The sequence below is a fragment of the Nuphar pumila genome, chromosome 4 (assembly GCF_984573655.1).
Source record: "Nuphar pumila chromosome 4, dmNupPumi1.hap1.1, whole genome shotgun sequence".
In the NCBI taxonomy this organism is placed as follows: Eukaryota; Viridiplantae; Streptophyta; class Magnoliopsida; order Nymphaeales; family Nymphaeaceae; genus Nuphar; species Nuphar pumila.
Window position 1 is genome coordinate 137913128 of NC_143252.1, and position 20684 is coordinate 137933811.

Here is a 20684-nt window from a genome sequence, read left to right on the forward strand (position 1 = left end):
CACCTGAGTGGGGAAGTAGGAAAACACAAGGGGGCACTTGAGGAGATGTGCAAAGATTGCACAACTATTGAGAATAATCCCATCACAAAAGGTGAAAGGACCACAAACAATGTCATCAGATGATGATAACAATTATCAGGTGGGGTGATGATTGCAACACCAAAAATGAGGGGCCAACGACTACCAATTGGAGGGAAGACTTTTGAGAAACAAAGGGAAGAGGCATAGGCATTGTGTCCACCTCAAGAGGTGAAAAGATGATTATGCATTCAATGATCACATCAACAACACTGCTAGAAAGTTCCCCAATAGGCCGAACAAGGTTAAAAAGAGGCAATGTGATGATTCCTTTAGATGTTTGCGGGATGGCAAATTAAGCAGACAACTCAATAGGAACACAAGGGGTTTCGAAGGAATGATACCCCTAGATGAAATAATTTCCAATTGACCATGTTGAGATTTTGAAAAGGAGCCGAAAGACCATGGCAAAGCTTCCCGAGAAGAAGTGTCCACCCAAAATTGGCCCACCTTGAAGGATGGTTTGCACTCGTTAGCATGATAGAGAAACAATGACTACCAATCGAAGGTGACACACTTCACTATTATAGACACTCAATTTTGACTGATTCATTTCATGTCATGAGTCGTATGCCAAACATCTACTTTTTTAGCTCATTTTAGAGTTATTTAAATTTGACTTTATTTTTTACCTTTAAAATGACATCTTTAAGGTTTTTGTCCAAAATATTAATTCAACTAGAGGATCTTCACTTTTAAACAAAATAAAAATCAGGATATTCTAGTATCAGAGTTAAAAGTTATGACCAAAACAATGTAACTTGTTTAGTAAAAATCTTATTTTTCAAATAGGTCTCCATTGAGTAAATTTTTGACCATTGAAATGATCAAATTTAGTTTCTACTTAAAAAACAAGTTAAAGTTGAGGACATTATCTTTACAATGAATTAAATTGTCTCATTCTGATACCTTAATAGAAAGTTATGACCAAAACAAGTTTGTTTGTCATAATGGATATGAAGTATGACTCGATTTGAAACATGAAGATTCAAAATTTTTATATCCAATTTTAAGAAACTTCTAGAAGTCACGTCTACACCCTTAAATTCTTATCTTCTTAAAAACTCTAAAAGCAACCTAGAAACTTTCTACTACTCTTAGATATAAGTCTTTCTAATCTCTTAAAGCACATTTAAAAGCAAGAAAAACTCTCATAGGAAAAAAATTGCAGATGAGAAGTTTTGATATGATAATTTTTCTATAATAAAATTTGTCATTTGTTTAGGTGGCATGAGAAAAATAAAATGGAAATTCTTAAAAAGATGAGAGAGAGAGAGAGGAGGAGGGAGTGGTGGAGGAGCTTCTGCAGCGCAGTTTTCTGGGAGGTGGGTGATGGTGAAAAATCATCTTGGGTTAGTGGTGGAGCTTCTCTGGTGCCATTTTTTGGGATAAGAGTGATGGTGGGAAAGACATTTTTTTGGAAAATGGGTGATGGTGGGTGGTAGTGAGATAGATGATGCTGGTGAAAAATCATCAAAAATCATCGTGGTGGTAGGTAGTGGATGGTGGAGCTTCTCCGATACCATTTTTCATGAGGTGAGTGATGGTGGGTGGTGAGATGAATGATGGTGATGGATAGTGAAAAATCATTGTGGGGATGATGGTTTTTTTATAGGTGAGTGATGATGGATGGTGGTAGTGGTGAGATAGATGATGGTGGTGATGGTGTGATGGGTGGTGGAGAGTGGACCTCATCATCTTCACTTGGTAGGAATCATTCCTTCACCTCTTCCATAGAGGAATATTTTCTATAGAAAGTAGACTTTTTAGAAAAACTCTCTCAAAAAGAACTTTTCTCTCGTTTGAAAGGGTTAGAAAAATCATACAATTTTTTTATTTTGTATATCTTTTTCTACATCTTTCTCACTTTCAAACATGCCGTTAAGGATTGCTCTTACCTTAGATTTGAATTTGGTCAGTTTTAGGTTGCTTACCATATAAGATAAGTAACTCCAACCAATACGATTTAACCTAGAAATTAAGAACCAATAAAAAAGAAACCTTAAAATTCTCAACCAATAGGATATCACCATGTCATGAAAAGTTGAATCTAGATCTTTAGATCTCAAATCTAAGATATTAAGATTCATACTCATCTCAAAATCTATAAATAGAGACGTAGAGTCTCTAGTTCAACATCTAGAACTTAAGTAGAAAAACTTTGTTGCACCTAACACATGATCTAGCATTGTAGAGCCCAACACAAAGACTCTGTCCACGTGAGTCTCGCATTGCTGAGCTCACCTTAGCCTACTATAGGTCTAGATCTCCCATCACACTTAGTCTTTCAGAACCCACGCCTAAATAGAGTCTCATGTTGCTCGCTATCATTATAGGAAAGGGATACCTATGCTCAAGGTGAGATTTTATTTTTTTATATTTTTAATTTTATTTATTTTATTATAAAAGAATGATTTTGTTTCACAAATATCATATTTATCATGTTTTTGTGATTTTGGAGTGTTTATGGTATCTCACATTTTTTAAAGATCTTTATACAAAGTATGACTACTTCCAAGATAAAGCCTGAACATTGAAGATTTCGAGCTTTTCTCTGCTCAATGGATGAGGAAAGACACACAACTTAAGAGCAAACCCCATAACTCTCTAATTTCAAATTCAAATTTGTGTTTTTGAATCCAAATATTTTTTTGAATAAACCAATCTTTTTGGTTTTCAAAATTTGGGGAGCCACAACTATCTCTACCTTCTTCACCTCCTTCCTAGGGAGGGAAGATCGACGTCCCAAAACTATGAGGTTGGGATTGTTCCTGCATCGATCCATCTGAAGCAAAAACACCAGTACCTGAAGTTGAGTGTTGAACACCTCTAGCATAGCCAGTCACCAGACCAAGCCGAAGATGATGAAGCATCCTTTACAAGTAGTCTTCTTTCAGAGATGTGATGCAAATTCAACCATCATCATCGCCATATATACTTAAGATCCATGAAGTCAGGCAAGCATGTCGTAGCAGACAACCCAAAACTGACCAAAGCCTCCCTTCTCAAAGATATTAAAGTGATAGAGTCTTATGAAGGAAATGAGAAACTGACTCCAAATGATAGCAACAATAATCATCATGAGCTGGAATGCGATAATTCTGTTGGAGATTGTCTTAACAAAGTTGTAAAAGAAAGAATAAGGAATAATGAGAAATCTAGATATTATCTTAACAAAATTATAAAGGAAAGAATAAACAATAATGAGGAAGGTTGTTCAAACGAATCATTCTAAGGATCAACATATGGTCCAAAGGCCTTGTATAAAAGCACCTTAAGTGCTGAATGAAAGTTGAGTGAAAAAGATTGAGAAACTATGGATGTAGGTTCTGAGTTTGGAACTGAACCACATTAACTTGTGCGTATTCTTTTCTTTTCTTACTTCCCTTTTCTTTATGGTATCTAAGCAACCGACCTGATGATGATCTCTTCAGCTACATGATATCCATATTCTGCATCCATTAATGTCTCAAATTTTGTTTCCTTCAAGCTCAATCAAGAGAATTTTCTTCTCTGGAAAACTCAGATTTTGGCGCTTATTGAAAGCCAAGATCTTCAAGGCTTCATTACTGACAAAATCAATCCTCCAGAAGAATTTATCAAAGAAAGCTCTTAATCAGATGCCGACTCAAAAGTTGTGATCAATTTGATGTTCACATCACGGAGAAAATCAGATCACCTCCTAAAAGGTTGGATCATGTGTACTCTTTTTTAAAGTGTTTTAGGCTTGGTTGTTGGATTAGATACATCTAGAGATATTTGGAATGCTCTCTTGGATGTGTTTGCTCAGGAATCTCAAGAGCAAGAATTTCATCTTATGCAACTTATGGCTTCCCTAAAGAAAGGTGAAGATCTTTTTGCTGATTATATAAGAAATTTAAAAAATTTATGTGATGATTTATCGGCTATTGGAAAACCTGTGGATGATCAAGCCAAAGTATTTTGGCTTCTTCAAGGCCTTGGAGATGGTTATGAGTCCTTCGTGACCAGCATGTTCAAACCTCTTGTGCCTCCGTATAGAGATGTTGTCCCTCTTCTTCAAAGCTTTGATGCACGTACCAAGTTTTCATCCCAGCCATATATGGCTATGTTTAATCAACGTGGACAGGGGAGACGAGGGCGCGGAGGCCGTGGTTACAATAGACATGGTCGGGGCTTCTTTCAAAGGAACTTTACCCCCAATACTCAGTCTTCTAGTCAAGGCTCCAAGCGCGATGATTAACAAAAACAAAAGGAACCTATTATCTGTCAAATTTATGGTAAGAAATATCATTCAGCCTTAAAATGTTTTGAATGATTTAACCATTCTTTTCAAGCCAAAGAAACTCAAAAGGCTTTGGCTGCATTCAACATTGAGGAAGGACAAGATGCCGAGTGGTTTGCCAATATTGGAGCATCAGCTCATATGACTCGGAATGCAGGTAAGCTGAACATTTTAAAAAATTATTATGGTCATGATTTTATCATGGTAGGCAATGGTAGAGTTTTGCCTATATCGCATATTGGAGATAGCTCTATTTCTTATAAGAAGTTTGAAATTCCTTTATCAAATGTTTTATATGTTCCCCAATTGAAAAAGGACCTTATTTCTGTAAGTCAACTAACTCGAGACTTACCTTATATTTTTGAATTTGTTGCTGGTCATTGCTTTATAAAGGATAGGAAGACGGGCATGATAATCACGCAGAGGACTAGAAAGGATGGTTTATATATTCTAGGTGATTCAAGCAAAAAAGAATCGACACTATTCTCAAATCGGCATCAGCAAGTTTTGTCAAGAGAATGGCATCAACGATTGGGGCACCTTCACATTGGCATTGTTCGACATTTACAAAAGAATAATTTAATTTTTGTTCCTTCTTCTAAGGTTGAAGATTTTGTTTGTAGCAGTTGTCAGTTAGGAAAATCGTGTTGCCTTCCTTTTTTATCTTCTAATAGTAAAACAACTACTCCTTTTGAAAAGATTCATTCTGATCTATGGGGACCCTCCCCCATTACTTCACATCGACATTATAAATATTACATCGTATTCATCGATGATTTCAGTTGTTTTACTTGGGTATATCGTTTGGAGAAGAAATCTGATTATTGTAAGTGTTTTGTTCACTTTCTCAAATTTGTTGAATGCCAATTTGACAAAAGGATAAAAAAAATTCAATCAGATGGAGGAACTGAATACACCAGTCATGCTTTCTCAAATTATCTTACTAGCCTTGGAATCAAACAACAATTTTCTTCTCCTCACACAAAGGAACAAAATGGACTTGCTGAAAGAAAGTGTCAAAATATTATGGAATTGGGATTAACCATGTTTTTTCATGCTCAACTTCCAAAGAAATTCTGGTTTGAATCCTTTAGTGCATCCGTCTTTTTGATAAACCATCTGCCATCTGTTTCCATTAATATGGACTTCCCATACTACAAACTCTGTGGGAAACATCCAAATTATTCTATGTTACGTACTTTTGGATGTAGATGTTTTCCTTATTTATGGGAGTATGCCAAAAATAAGTTCGATCCTAAATTTCTGCCTTGTGTTTTTGTTGAATATAGTGCATATCATAAAGGATATATATGCATGCATCCAAGTACAAGAAGAATATATATTGTTCGGCATGTTGTCTTTGATGAGGGTCACTTTCCTTATTCTAGTCCAGCAAAATTATATGTCCATGATGAACTCCAAACAAATTTTTGTTCTTTCGAGGATTGGGCAGATTGTAACAGGAACCTTCACAAGAAGACGGCTCAAGATGAATCAGATTTCAACCATCCTAAGAATCTTGATTTTTTTGAAGAAACTTGGCATTCTGAAAATATCCAGCAAGTCGACTCTCATGAGCCCCAAGAACAGCAAGAGGATCAAGTTGTTACTATTTCGGATGATCAAAGAAATGACCATGAGGATTTCGATCATACACATGACACCTGTGATGAAACAACAAGAGAAGAGGATGTTGATACTGACCATGAGGATTTTGATCATACACATGACACCTGTTATGAAACAACAAGAAGAGAAGAGGACCTTGATACAAGGTCTTCCTTGCAATAGGAAGATCCAACAGATCTCGATACTATTGGTCGAACCATAATCACTCGATCTATGACAGGTATATCTAAGCCTAATCCTAAATATGCTAATTTGCATTCCATTTATGAAGCTATACCTAAGGAACCTCTTAATATTAAAGAAGCTCTCTCTCATTCTGGATGGAAGAGAGCTATGGATGATGAGATGCAAGATTTATGGGCCAACAATACCTGAGAATTAGTTCCCTATGCATCTAACATGAACATAGTCGGCTCTAAATGGGTTTTCAAAACCAAAATCAATTCAGACAAAACTCTGGACAGATTAAAAGCGAGATTGGTCGCTTGTGGATTTTCTCAAGTCGAAGGTATTGACTTCCATGAAATCTTTTCTCCAGTTATAAGACCAGCTAGTATTTGGATTGTTCTTGAGATAGCCATCATCAAGGGATGGACAATTAAACAACTTGACATAAAAAATGTCTTTTTTCATGAAAAATTACAAGAAGAAGTTTATATGTGACAGCCTTCTGGGTATGAAGATAATACAAATCCTAATTTTGTTTGTAAATTAAATCGAGCTTTACACAACCTAAAACAAGCTTCTAGGGCTTTGTTTGCTCAATTAAAAGGATTCCTTTTTAACTATGGATTCTCTGAAAGCACGACAGATTTGTTCCTATTCATTTGTCACAAGCATGATGCAATCATAATACTTTTAGTATATGTGGATGACATGGTTCTCACAGGAAATTCTCAAAAGCAATTGGAAACTTTTGTAAATGATTAAAAAAAAAAAATCAGTCAAAGATTTGGGCAGGCTCAAATATTTTCTAGGAATTGAAGTCTGTTGGGAATCAAATGGTATCATTCTCTCTCAAACTAAGTATGCCAAAGATACTCTTGATAAAGCTAAAATGCTTGATTGCAAGCCTTCAAATACACCAATGAGTGTTAAAATGCCTCTTGATAAACAAAAAAGGAATTTTTGGACCCTACTCTATTTCGGAAAATCGTTGGATCTTTGCAACATCTAACCTTGACGTGCCCTGAAATTTCATTTCCTGTGAACTATGTTAGTCAGTTTATGCATAAGCCACTTGATTCACAATATCAAGCTATGAAGAGAATTTTACGATATATTAAAGGATCCATACATTATGGTTTTCATATTTACTCTCAAAGTCCTTTAAAAGTGTATGCTTTTTCAGATTTAGACTAGGCAGAATGTAAAACCACTAGATGCTCTACATCTGGCTTTTGTACTTTTTGGGAGCTAATTGCATCTCATGGAGTGCAAAGAAATAGAAATTTGTTGCACGATCAAGTGCTGAAGCAGAGTACCAAGTTATGGCTTCCACTGCAGCAGAGCTCACTTGGATTCAAAGTCTTCTTAAAGACTTGGGGATTCAAATAATGAAGACTCCTACTCTCTATTGTGTTAATGCTAGTGTGTTTCACATGTCAAGAAATACGGTTTTTCATAACCGAACAAAACACATTCAGATTGATTTTTATTATGTTCGAGAACGAGTGGCAAAAGGACAATTGGTAATTAAGTTCATCATATCAGACAAGCAAATAGCCAATGTTTTCACCAAGGCTCTTGGGAAAACTCAATTCCATAAACTTCAAAACAAACTCAGCCTATGTGATCATGCATATATATTCACATTTTATTCATCTTATTTTATGCATGATCCATGTTAAAATCGCTTTAAAAACCTATTTTTATCGTTAGTTTTGAGAAACCACATTGAAATTGAATTTATCAAAAAATTATGTTTTTCAAAGCTTGCTCTGCATTTTTCAATGTTTTATTTAGTTTAGGAATTTTTAATTAATGTTTGAATTAGTTTAGAAAGGTTTAAGTAAAAGTTTTAATTAGTTTAGGGATGTGTGTTTTAGGAAACATGTTTTTCAAAAGACCTTTTCTTGAAAATATTGAAAAATATGTTTAACCTAACTAGTTAATATAAATAGTTTATGTTGAGGGTTGAGAACACATTTTTCCAGATTGAAAAACACACCCCTTGCTTCTTGCCTCCCTCTTCTCTCTCTTCCTTGCTCTCTCTCGCTCTCTTGCCAATTTCTTTTTCTCCTTGTTCTCCTCTTTTTCTTCCCCCTTTTCTTCTAGCTTTGATCCCTTTCGTCAATGACAACTTCTTCCTCTTCATCGGGGCAGCGTGTATGCAGCTAGATTGACCACTTTCTCTTCTCAACCCTTCCATTGGAAGTGATCCGCGAGGTGATCTTTTTTCTCTCTCTTTTTCACCGTAGATTTAGATTTTACATTGCATTAAGCATTGCATAGCATATAGTTTTAGTTGTTCATAACATATGCATATGTCGTCTAGTTTATTTTATGTTTTGCATCTGGAAAAATAAAAGAAAAGAAAAAAAATATGTCGTTTTGATAGTATTAGCCGTTTCTTGATTTAAGTATTGAATAAGCGTGTTTTGTAGGTAGATCGTTAGTTTTAGAATAGGGTTTCATATATTTTTGTGTTTCTTGATTAGTTCTTGATTAGGTTTAGGTTAGATCTAGCCTAGAATAACATGTTTCATGTTTCATTTATTTCAATGTTCTTTAGATCAAATGAATAATGTTTTTCTTTACTAGCCGATATTTTTTTATTATTATTGCATTATCGTTCTTTGTTAGAATAGTTTAGATTGAAGTTAGGTAATTTCTTTTGTCAATAAATAGTTAGTTTTGTTTTACTTTATTTCCAGAAAATTGCAGTTTCATAGATTATATTAGAATTAGTCATTTTCTTTTATCATTATCATTTTTTTTTGGATTATCGTTTTCATCAGTTCACCCTATTCTTAATAAGGCATCTTTTTTGTTTTAAATCATGTTAACAGTTGTTAATTAGTTAGATAGAATTAGACTCACGCCAGTCAGCACATTAGATAAGAGTTATTTATTTCATGAATTTGATAGTTATTAGTTAGGTTAGAGATAGCAATTTAATTTCACCGATTATCACTTTTATTGAATTATTTGGTAGTCGATTAGGTAGTAGCAAGCCATTTTTAATTGCTGCATTAATTCACGACAAGTTCTAAATTTTATTAATAAGTAGCTTAGTTCAATATTGTATGCATAGCCTAGAGTATTCAGTTTCAGCACATTCTTTTCTTTGATCAGCCGTTTTCTTTTGGGTCACGTCGTTATTGGCTGTGTGTGTTTTTTTTGCATATCGTTATTAGTCGACCAAGTTGCTAAATTGTTAATGGTAGTTGATAGTGATTGAATTTAATGTCTTCAATCTGATTAGTTAGAAATATGTCAATATGTTAGTCATTTAGAATTTGTTAGATAGGTTGGGGGTTAATACTAACATAGCCGAGTGTTTTTTTTTGGTAACTTGTGTTTTCTTGATCATAGGTTAGAATATTTTTTTTTACTGCATAGTATTAGAGTTAATGGGTATTAGGTCCAACATAGTTGTGTGATTCACATTAAGTTAATTTAGCTTAATTTTATTTCCATCTTGAAATTAGCATTAGATTTACCTGAGGCAAATTAGCCGATTAGCATAGGACATCATTAGCCAATTTTTTTAGCTCTTGTTCATGTGATTTACTTATTATTATTAGTGTAATCAATTAGTTATTATGTTCAACTGATTATATTCTTGATTGCTTTAGTTCTCTTTTGTTTCTTGAACTCTTGATTTCTTGAATTAGTTAAGTTTAGCTTGTTACATTTGCTTTAGTGAATTCTTGTTAGTTAGGTAGTTTTACTATTTTGTCTTTTAGTGTAGGTTGTTACAAGTTGATTTCTTGAAATAGTTAGTTCATGTTTTGTTTTGTTTAGTTAATTCAAATATTGTTTAGTTGAATTTTTTTATCATTATTTAGTAAATTCTTGTTAGTTTTTATCGTACTGCTTTTTTTTTTGTTATTGTGTTTTGCAGGGATCGTTGAAACGTGTGGTGAGCCCCTTTTCACGCCCTCAAAGTACCCTCTAAGGTCTCTTCAAGCCCTTAAAAGTGCTCTCAGGGAGCTCTCAGGACAAAACTCTCCCACTGATTTATCAAACCATACAAGAAGGGGACACAAGAACTCAAGCACTGAAGACTTGCTTTTCTTTTTAAGATTAGGTTTTTATTTTTTTATTCAATTTAATTCATTTGGTTGTAATAAAGCCGTTATTTATTTGTTTAAACCCTCTGCATAGGGCAGCACTCTCTTAGTTATTTTAGTTAATTAATTTTTTTATTCTTTAAGGCAATAAAAAGTAGTGTAGATTGTGCCCAGACTTCACCAGTCGTGCGAGCCGGTTTTTTATATTTTTTGTGTCTGGCTTTCACTTGATTTTGATTAAAAATACAACAACAACAACAACAACAACAACAACAACAACAACAACAACAACAACAACAACAACAACAACAACAACAACAACAACAACAACAACTACGCCTTTATCCCAAAACAATTGGGGTCAGCGATATGAACCAACAAAGAAAATCATTATGGGTCTTCCACATGAATCCTTCTCCTCCATTCATTTCTATCCAATGCCATGTCCTCGGTGAGGTTCAAAGCATTCATATCCTTTCTTATTACCTCCATCCATGTCTTCCTAGGCCTACCCCGACCTCTTTTAACTAATATATTTTCCCATTTCTCCATCCTTCTAACTGGAGCATCATTAGGCCTTCGTCGAATATGTCCAAACCACCGTAAACGATTCTCTTTCATCTTATTTTCAATGGGTGCAACGCCTACCTTCTTACGTATCTCCTCGTTCCGAATCTTATCTTTTATTGTATTTCCACAAATCCATCTCAGCATACGCATCTCAGCTACACTCATTTTTTGAATATGATGTCTCTTGGCAGCCCAACATTCCGTACTATATAGTAAAGCGGGCCTAATAGTCATCCTATAAAACTTTTCCTTCAACCGCAATGACATTCTACGATTGCACAACACTCCAGTTGCACTCTTCCATTTCATCCACCCAACCTTTATCCTATGATTTATATCTCTAACAATTTCTCCATACTTTTGAATGATAGATCCCAAATATTTGAAACAATCATCCACCGGTATTTCGTGCTCACCAAGCTTCACTACACTCCCATCACTACTTCGTTGCTTACTAAATCAACATTCCATGTATTCTGTCTTACTCTTACTCAACTTAAAACCTCTTACTTCCAATGTCTGTCTCCATAATTCTAACTTAGCATTAACCCCAGCTCTAGACTCATCAATCAAAACAATATCATCAGCAAACAACATACACCACGACACATTTTCTTGAATTGATCTCGTAAGCTCATCCATCACTATAGCAAATAGGAAAGGGCTTAAAGCAGATCCTTGATGTAACCCAACCGTTATAGGAAAATTGGTTGTCACCCCTCCACAAGTGCGGACATTGGTTACTACTCCTTCATACATATCTTTAATTATACTAATGTACTTGAGAGAAACACCTTTCTTCATCATTGTCCACCAGAGAACGTCCCTAGGTACTCTATCGTAAGCCTTCTCCAAATCAATAAAAACCATATGCAAAGCTTTGTTCCTCTCTCTATTTCTCTCAATAAGTTATCTAAGAAGATGTATAGCTTCCATAGTTGATCTTCCAGGAATAAAACCAAATTGATTCTCCGATATCATGACAATCTTTCTCAACCTAGACTCAATCACCTTCTCCCAAAGTTTCATAGTATGACTCATGAGTTTTATACCACGATAGTTTGTGCAATCTTGTATATCACTCTTATTCTTATATAAAGGCACCAAAGTACTCTTCCTCCACTCGTTAGGCATCTTATTTGTCCGCCAAATCTTGTTAAAAGATTTGTCAACCATTCTAAACCTTTCTCTCCCAAGCATTTCCAAGCCTCGATAGGTATACCATCTGGGCCAACTGCCCTTTTTTATTTCATTTTCTTCAAAGCCTCTGCAATTTCTTTCTTTTGAATCTTGCGCATGAATTCACAATTCATCTCATGAAAAGGAATTGAAAAGTCTCCAAGATCCTGAGCATGACTTTCATTAAATAGCTTATCAAAATAATCTTTCCATCTCTCCTTAATCTCCTCATCTTTGACTAAAACCCTTTGTGTTTCATCTTTGATACATCTAACCATACCCAGATCCCTCAATTTCCTATCTCTCATCTTTGCAAGCCTATAAATATCTTTCTCACCCTCTTTGGTATCCAACTTGTCATAAACCTCCTTATATACCTTATCCCTCGCGTTCTGAACTACTTTTTTAGCTTCCTTCTTTGCTATCATATACTTCTCTAAATTCTCATTATCACGATTTTTACTTAGATTTCTATAACACTCTCTTTTAACCTTAATAGCTAATTTGACATCCTCGTTCCACCACGATGTATCCTTACCTAGCGATGCACTGCCTTTAGACTCACGCAATACCTCCTTAGCCACCTTTCTCATGCCACCCGTTATCTTATTCCACATAGATTATGAATCCTCCTCGAGACATCAATCAACTTCCTTAACTATCCGCTCTACAAACATTCCTTGTTTAGCTTCTTTCAGTGCCCACCACTTAATTCTAGGATCTATCATATGTCTATCCCTTTAAAAGTGATTTTGATTAAAAATATTATTTTAAAAAGCGTTTTTCAAAACTCACACCACTATGCACTCGACTCGGTTTAAGGGAGCGTAAAGAGGTAGAGTCGTATGAAGGAAATGAGAAACCGACTCCAAATGATATCAACAATAATCATCATGAGCTGAAATGCTATAATTCTACTAAAGATTGTCTTAACAAAGTTGTAAAGGAAATAATAAGGAATAATGAAAAATCTGGATATTATCTTAACAAAATTGTAAAGGAAAGAATAAACAATAATGAAGAAGGTTGTTCAAACAAATCCTTCCAAGGATCAACATATGGTCCAAAGGCCTTGTATAAAAGCACCTTACATGCTAAATGAAAGTTGAGTGAAAAAGATTGAGAAACTGTGGACGTAAGTTCTGAGTTTGAAACCGAACCACATTAACTTGTGCGTATTCTTTTCTTTTCTTACTTTCCTTTTCTTTAGATCTGATGAAGGTAGCTATCATAGGAATGGTTAGAGCCCCATCCGAGATACAATCAGAAAAAGACATTAGAGAGGGGAAAAAAGTCCCATGAGAACCAAAATGGGAGTTTGGAGAGGGCCTTCTGCTGGTTAGAAATATGCAAAACTGTCTACCGATTTAAGGCAGCTGCAAGATCGTCCAGGTTATTCTTGTTCATACTAGCCGATTGGAGCACAGAAATGCCCCCAAACACCCTTTCTCCAGATGTTAGAGAGGGGATGGGTAGGCAGGCTTCCCAGCAGCTGAGTGGGGGGAGCTTTAGAAAGGGCCCCACAATCCATTGATTAAGATGATCAAATCTTAATTTATTCCAAGGTTACTCTAAAACCAGTTATCTCAAATTGTCATCAAACGTGACTAGAGGCGCCTATCAAGGAACTATCATTTGTATTCTAGTGACCACTGTCACCTACTAAAGTGTTATACCTTTCCTTCTTTTGGTTCAAGATCATTTCTATATAAATGCCAGAAGAAAGCAACAAATAAAATATCATGTTGTCTGTACTTTGGATTCCTGGCGACAAAATTTTTGTACCCATTCCAACTGTTCATCTCTTTACACAATAATGGCACCAACCTGTGGTACAAACATACTTTCATGTATTTGAATAATTCAAAAAACGCCATGATTTCCATTCTTCACATTCATCATACCTGTGGCTCATGAACAGTAGTACCAGTGGAAGTGAGTGTGCAGTACAACAGTGGAATATTATGGTATTAATGTATTGTACAAAGCGTTTTACAAGGAAACCACAAAATGGCTGGTTATTCTAGGAGTCTAAAAAGAGTGAAAGGAGATGGCCATCTAGCTGAAGAATAAAGGGCCCACTTTAGATTCTTTTTGTGCAAAAAAAGAAAAAGAAAAGAGAAACAGCTTCACTTTATGCTAGACCCGACTCTGCATAGATCCTCCCCATGATTTGGTGCACGGCTGTGGCTATTTCATCGACGGATGCAACCTGGCACTCTTCTTCCACCTTTACATATCATCAATCAAGAAAAAAAAAAGATAAATTATCAATACAACCAAGATCTCTCTCTCTTTCTCTCTCTCTCTCTCACACACACACACAATCATGCTGCTTTTGATGCATACTTACCCAAAGAGCCTCCCTAAGATGAGAAGGGTGCTTTCAAAGCATGCTTTCCCGTAAGAGAAAAACTCACTTTTCATTTGGGGGAAGCACGCTTCCCTTTTGCATCCTTTTCATTTTTCACTTATTTTCCTTTAGATTTTAACTCACTTCCCTCTTGTTTCTTTCTCGCTTCTCCCTTATTTTTGTGTTTTTCACGTTATTATTTATTTTTTCGCTTTTCATTTATTTCTCCCTTCACTTTCCACTGGTTACCCTTTGTTTCTCCCTTGTTTTCTTCACGTTTGTTTCCCGGTTCTCGCTCTCTTTTACAATCGCTTACAAAAATGAATTTTGAATCATGCTTCATTCTACTTTTTAACACTCGATCACCAACTAGGGTACACAAAAACCATGGATAATTTTGTCTTACATCTTATATCCACCTCACTAATATCAACAATATGTTATGTCACGGGGACACACAATTTAGGGTCTCATGTCCACTGGATGCAACATGACACGTGAGCACAGCACGTAACAGATTATGCCATGTATGTGTATTTTTAATAATGTTTTAATAGTTTGCAATCATATTTTCAATGATACAAATCCCTTTTTCTATATTAAAATATCAAACAGTATCTTTAATTAATTTAAATATTAAAACATTTGCTTCCTCATGCCCCATTTTGCAAAAACAAAAATCCCAATTTGCATCTGATTCGTGTTTGTGTTTGTGGCATAGGTAAGATGTGAGCTCGTCAACTGGGGAAAGAAAAGACTAATGACCTTTCTAGTTACCCAAACAAGAGGGTAGAAAAAAAACTCAGACAAGGTGACTATATATATATATATATATATATATATATATATATATATATATATATATATAGATAGAGAGAGAGAGAGAGAGAGAGAGAGAGAGATGGGTAGGTGCGAAATTGATACGTGCTAAATAGGTTTTTCCGCCTTTCTGATGTTTTGTTCGCGGTTCTGACCCTATAAATTTGTTGGGTATGATCGATTCACGAAGAATCCAAACCGGGATCATGTGTTTTCCATGACAAAAATGATTTTTGGAGCCTCAAAAATTTTACAAAGATTTTGGACCTTTTATTTTTTGAACCTTATAAAAACCTACCCATGTGTTGGAATCCAACACTTCAAGAGCTGATCCCTATAAAATCAAGTACATAGATCACGTGTCCACTCAGAATTTAACTCTCTCTCTCTCTCTCTCTCTCTCTATATATATATATATATAAATAAAGGCAAAGAACTATTAAATTGGAAATGATAGGTCAAGTTGTATCTTCTCAGACCACATAGATGCACTCGACACGGTTTGATTGCTAAGGAGTGAACCTTGAATCATGGTTTTTTCTATGTAAAAGTATAATTTTTTGAGTTTTGAAATTTTAGTACTTTATGCAACTTCTTAGTACTTTGTTTCCTTAAAAAACAAAAATTAGTACTTAGTGAGCAGTTGAAAAACTTGCTTACATGTCACAAACACATGATTCTATGAATGTCACCAAGTTGACAGGATGCCACAAGTTCGAAACCCACAGGTTACTGCATTGTGGAAGCTGGGTGTAATTCTCGGTGATCAGGAAGAACCTCAAGGGTTTTACCAACTGAAAGTCAGGCAACGTTCAGTCGGTGATGGGTTAAACCATTGTTTTCAAGCTGTAGTATCCAAAGTACGTAATAGAGACCCTACCTCGATTTAAGGGATCTGACATAAAAAACAGAAGAGACTCATGATATATATTTTTTGATAAGCCCTCTTGATATATATTTTAAAAAGTAAAAGACATCCAACTCGGCCAGTTGGTGTGTTATATACCTTTTTTTATTTTTTTTATTTTTTGGATCTCGAAGCTCAATAAAAATGCAATGACGATAGCCTGCCATGAACTTTCAAAGACCATATGACTCTTTTAGAATATAAGAAGCATCATAAGAAACGCTTTTACAGGAGGAGACCCGTACTGAAGAGAACCATAGTTTTTTTACTTGGGGAAACCGCCCCAGGGGCAGAGACCTAGCCGCGTTGTGTCAGTCGCTGTCCATGTCGGAGTTAAACTCGGAGGGCTTACCCGTCAACCCCAGGGAGTAGTCAAGCGACTTACACAGGGCGACGCTCATAGGATTTGAACCTAAACTACCTGTCAAATAGTCTAGGCCCCCATCCCACTGCACCAAACCCATATCTGTAATACACGCACGCACTAGAGATGGTGAAAGAGCCCAAAGAACCGAACAGAGGGTATTCAAGCTCGGCTCATTTCTTGTGTCTAGCCGAGCCCAGCTTGATCTCATAAAAAGCTCAACAAGCTAAATGAGACGAGCACCAGCAATATCATTTACAAGAAAAACATTTTTTAAAAGTTGAAAACAATAAAATTTGGACCCTAAAACCCTTTGAAGTCAAGCTCAAACGAGCTCATTTACAAAATGAATAATTGGTTCAAACTTGTAAGCCAGAGGATTTAAACTCTAAACTTGTTGCTTTCAGGCCAAACACTTCAACCAACCTTATTCTATCATGTAAAATATATTTACTAATAAAGGAGCCTATACGAGCCGAGCCTAGATGCACATTGGTTGTTCATGCTCAAGCTTGTCAAGCCTATTTCACGAATTTGAATGAGCTGTTTAGGAGCTGATCGAGCAACGAGTGGCTCATCTTGTTTCCCTGCCCTAAACACACATAAAGGGATTTTTTTTTTCAAGGCACACAGAGATAAAAGATGCAGAGGGTAAGGGGGCTCTTACTTTGGCACTAACAGAGTAGAGGACCATCTCATCAATGGTGGTCACATTGAGGTGAAGGATAGTGAGCTGCAGACTTTGAAAACCAGCAACCAACTTAAGCAGTTGACGAGGTCGCCTTCTAGACAGTATCTTCAAATTGGCATGGCTCTCTACCAGAGTCACCTCCACATCTGCAACTGCCGACCTATTCTCATCCACCTGCTCGCTTGTCTCATTGGCTAGGATAGAACCAGGCATAGTGGGGGAGTCGTATTGAGGGAAATCACCAAAGGGAGGTGAAACCCCACTCCCCACATGCTGCTTGATCCTCCTTTGAGCTTCCAAAGTCTGCAAGAGTTGCTCCAATTCCTTCACAAAATTAATTGCTCCCCCAACTATGGATGCCTGGTCCCCCTATCAAACACACATAAAAATAGAAAATAATCATCAATCATCAAGAACTAGAAAGGAGATTTTTCAATGAATAAACACATTCTATATTGAAAACTAAGACTATTTAGAATGAAATTTTGGTCATTACAATTTTTGGTAATTAAGTGAGCTTTAGACCAACTCTTTTTTTTTTATATACTTTTCTTGAATACTGGAGCTTGGCTAAGACTTCGACTCCACTAGTACATTCATTCACGATAATAGTAATCACGAATCTTGTACATCAAGAGACTTCACTGGTACTACATACGCCAGTGAAACCCCAGTCTACCAATGTTCATTACCATTCAAAGGGTAGAGTTTTCAAGTTCTGTTCACAAGTCACATTCAGAAGTTGCTTTTCTTTGCTAAACTCAACTTGGGTGGCCCCCCTTGATTCGGAACAAGTATTCTCACCTTCCAATACTTCTATTAAAGCAACTGCAATTTAGTGTCTTAAAAAACCCAACAAATTCTGGTTTTACTAAGATATATAAACATGGTGTATATACATAATCTCATAATAATGGTGTATATATATTACTCAAAACAACCAACACAAACTTAGCTACATATATTATAAAGCTATATACATTAGTGAATCATAACAGTTTCTTTCAAAAAAAAAATGGAATCATAAGAACAGTAAATAACAGACCCTTTGAACGTAAGACGGGGGCATCAGAGAGCGTAAGACAGCAAGATACTCATTCATCTGCTTGCGGCGGTTCCGTTCCACAGCAATGTGAGTCATCCTCTGGTTCTCCACCTCCTCCTTGTTCTTGCAACCCTTAGACCTCCTCCTTTTCCTCCTCCCCACATTTCCTGCAGCCTCCTGCTGCCCAGCTGCAGCAGAAGCCACCCCAACAACACAATTCTCCGAGGGAGATTGATTCTCACAGCAGACAACAGAAGAAGGGGAGGGGTCCCAATTATGAAGACCAACATGGGCATTATTCATGAGCACCTCTTCTTCTTTCCTATTGAAGAAGAGGGAGCCGAACCCTCCATCCTCGGCTGCACCAAAATCGGCGTTAAAAGACGCTGCTAGTGAGTACAGATCCTTGCACCCGTAGTTGAAAATGTCATGGGGGAAGCCAACCGCCTCAAGTGCCATCCTCTTTTCTCTCCTTCAACCCCCCACAGACTGAGCTTAGCAACAACCTACAATCCCCTCTTTCCTTCCAACTTTTTTCAATCCATTCACTATCTAAACCGAGTCCACCAAAGTGAAAATGTCAACGTTTCTTTTACAGAAACACCACACCCCGCCTCTTGAAAACCACTTTTTTTTAAGGGTTGCCCTCTGTATATCAGAACTCCATCTTCTTTCTCCAAAGAATGGTGTCTCCCCCCAACATATAAAAGAAGAGAGAGAGATTATAACAGGGGAAGTGGTTAAACTATAGAGAGATTAGAACAAGTGATTAAACTAGAGAGAGAGCTGCACGTGGGAAGGCAGAGAGAAAACGAAAGGCCATGTTTTTCTGGTTGACGTGGGGGAGAGGGAAAAAGGACGCACAAGGAAAGAGGAAGATGAGGTCTTCCCTCTGCATCACACCATTAGATGACAAGGACCGACTAGTGTAAAAAGAACGTAAGGCCCAATGCAGAAAGGACCCTAAAGGCTGACACCCTGCCTTCCCAATGTAGACCCAGATTAACAGGGGAATCCATGTGACCCTTCTTTTGCACAATCTGTGCCCTGCAATCATAAACATTTAATGGCCCTCTCCATTTAGACTTCTCTCCCCTTCCACCTTTCTTCAGACTTCCCCACCTTAACAATTTTTTTATATTGCATCATTTCATGTGCATGGACTATGCATGAAAGGTATATTATATAGCTACAGACATTCTTAGAATTTTTTCGAGTCATTGCACATTGCATGTAAACAAAACAAACAAGGGAAAAAGGTTGTTGGGCTAATTCTTTGTAGGTTATGTGATAGTTGGCCTAAGGAAAATGTTGAGACAAAGGATCTAAGCCTATTGGCCAGGATATCTAGTGTAGTCTTCCCTATTGCCTGATTTGAAATCACCCCCAACAATTGGGGATCAATTAATTGATTTGGGCTCAAATCATAATAATAAACGATGTTTAAAAAAAAAAAGTCAGATGAACAGTCTCAAGATGAGGTTTTCTGGTTTCTGCATGAATCATGCCTTATTCCTGCCATCGAACATGGGCGTGACCTGTCGTTTTTCATGGTACAAGATGTTAAGGTGGAACTATATACTATTTCACATAGATAATCTATTTTGGCTCTTCTTATACAATAGTTATATTGAAATTTATAAAAAATGTGTTTTTCTATCAACAACCGTATCCATGTCACACACACACACACACACACACACACATATATATATAGTAATGGGTACGTGTTAAATAAAATATGCTAAATGAGTTTTTAAAGTCTTTTATTTTATTTTTAAATTCTAACCTTACAGATGCAATCTATGTACTTGATTTTAAAGGGATCTGCTATTAAACCGACACAGGGGTGGGTTTTAATAATGTTCTAAAAATTAACGGTCCAAAATCTTTGTAAAATTTTTAGGCTCTAAATATCATTTTTTCATTGAAAACACATGATCCAGGTATGGATTCCACCATGCTCAACACATAACACATTTATGGGGTCGAAACTGAAAAAAAACACCCCAAGAACAGACAACCCCATTTAGCGCACACGCACACACACACATATATATAAAAGAAAGTGTTGGTACATTTTTAGCAGAGAAGCAGAGGGGGTGGGTCTCCTTCAGTCACCAAGTTGTCTCTTCCCACCATAATTTCTCATACAGAAATCATAAAGCTGAACCACAATATAATTGTGAGGTGAGCAAATCTAAGGCTTGATTGAGATTTTCTGTCTTAACGTTATCACAATATATCTGGTGAAAGTGACTCAAGGTGCACTGGTTTCGTAGCAAATCTACGGTGGTTTCATGAGTAATTTTTTTCTCTTCACTGGATGAAGTCTAAATGGGTTTGGTTTTCCCTTTAATGAAAAGAAAAGCATCAGCAGAAATAAATTAATAAACAGTAACAGTGGGACGTCGATCGATGAGCAGCGCCCAATAGGCTAACATGGAACCCACATTTCTAGGTGACGAATAGCGTAGTGGAATTGACACCACAGGCTTTTAGGCCGTGGTGCTTGGGATGCCGAGCTGTGCTGCAGCCTTCGGAAGC

The 20684-nt window shown here is 36.4% G+C and overlaps 1 pseudogene; it reads right to left on the bottom strand.

Moving 5' to 3' along the window:
- Nucleotides 1–14092: 14092 nt before the first annotated feature.
- LOC149841240 (transcription factor bHLH94 pseudogene) lies at nt 14093–18596 on the bottom strand (annotated as a pseudogene).
- Between the last annotated feature and the right edge of the window lie 2088 nt (nt 18597–20684).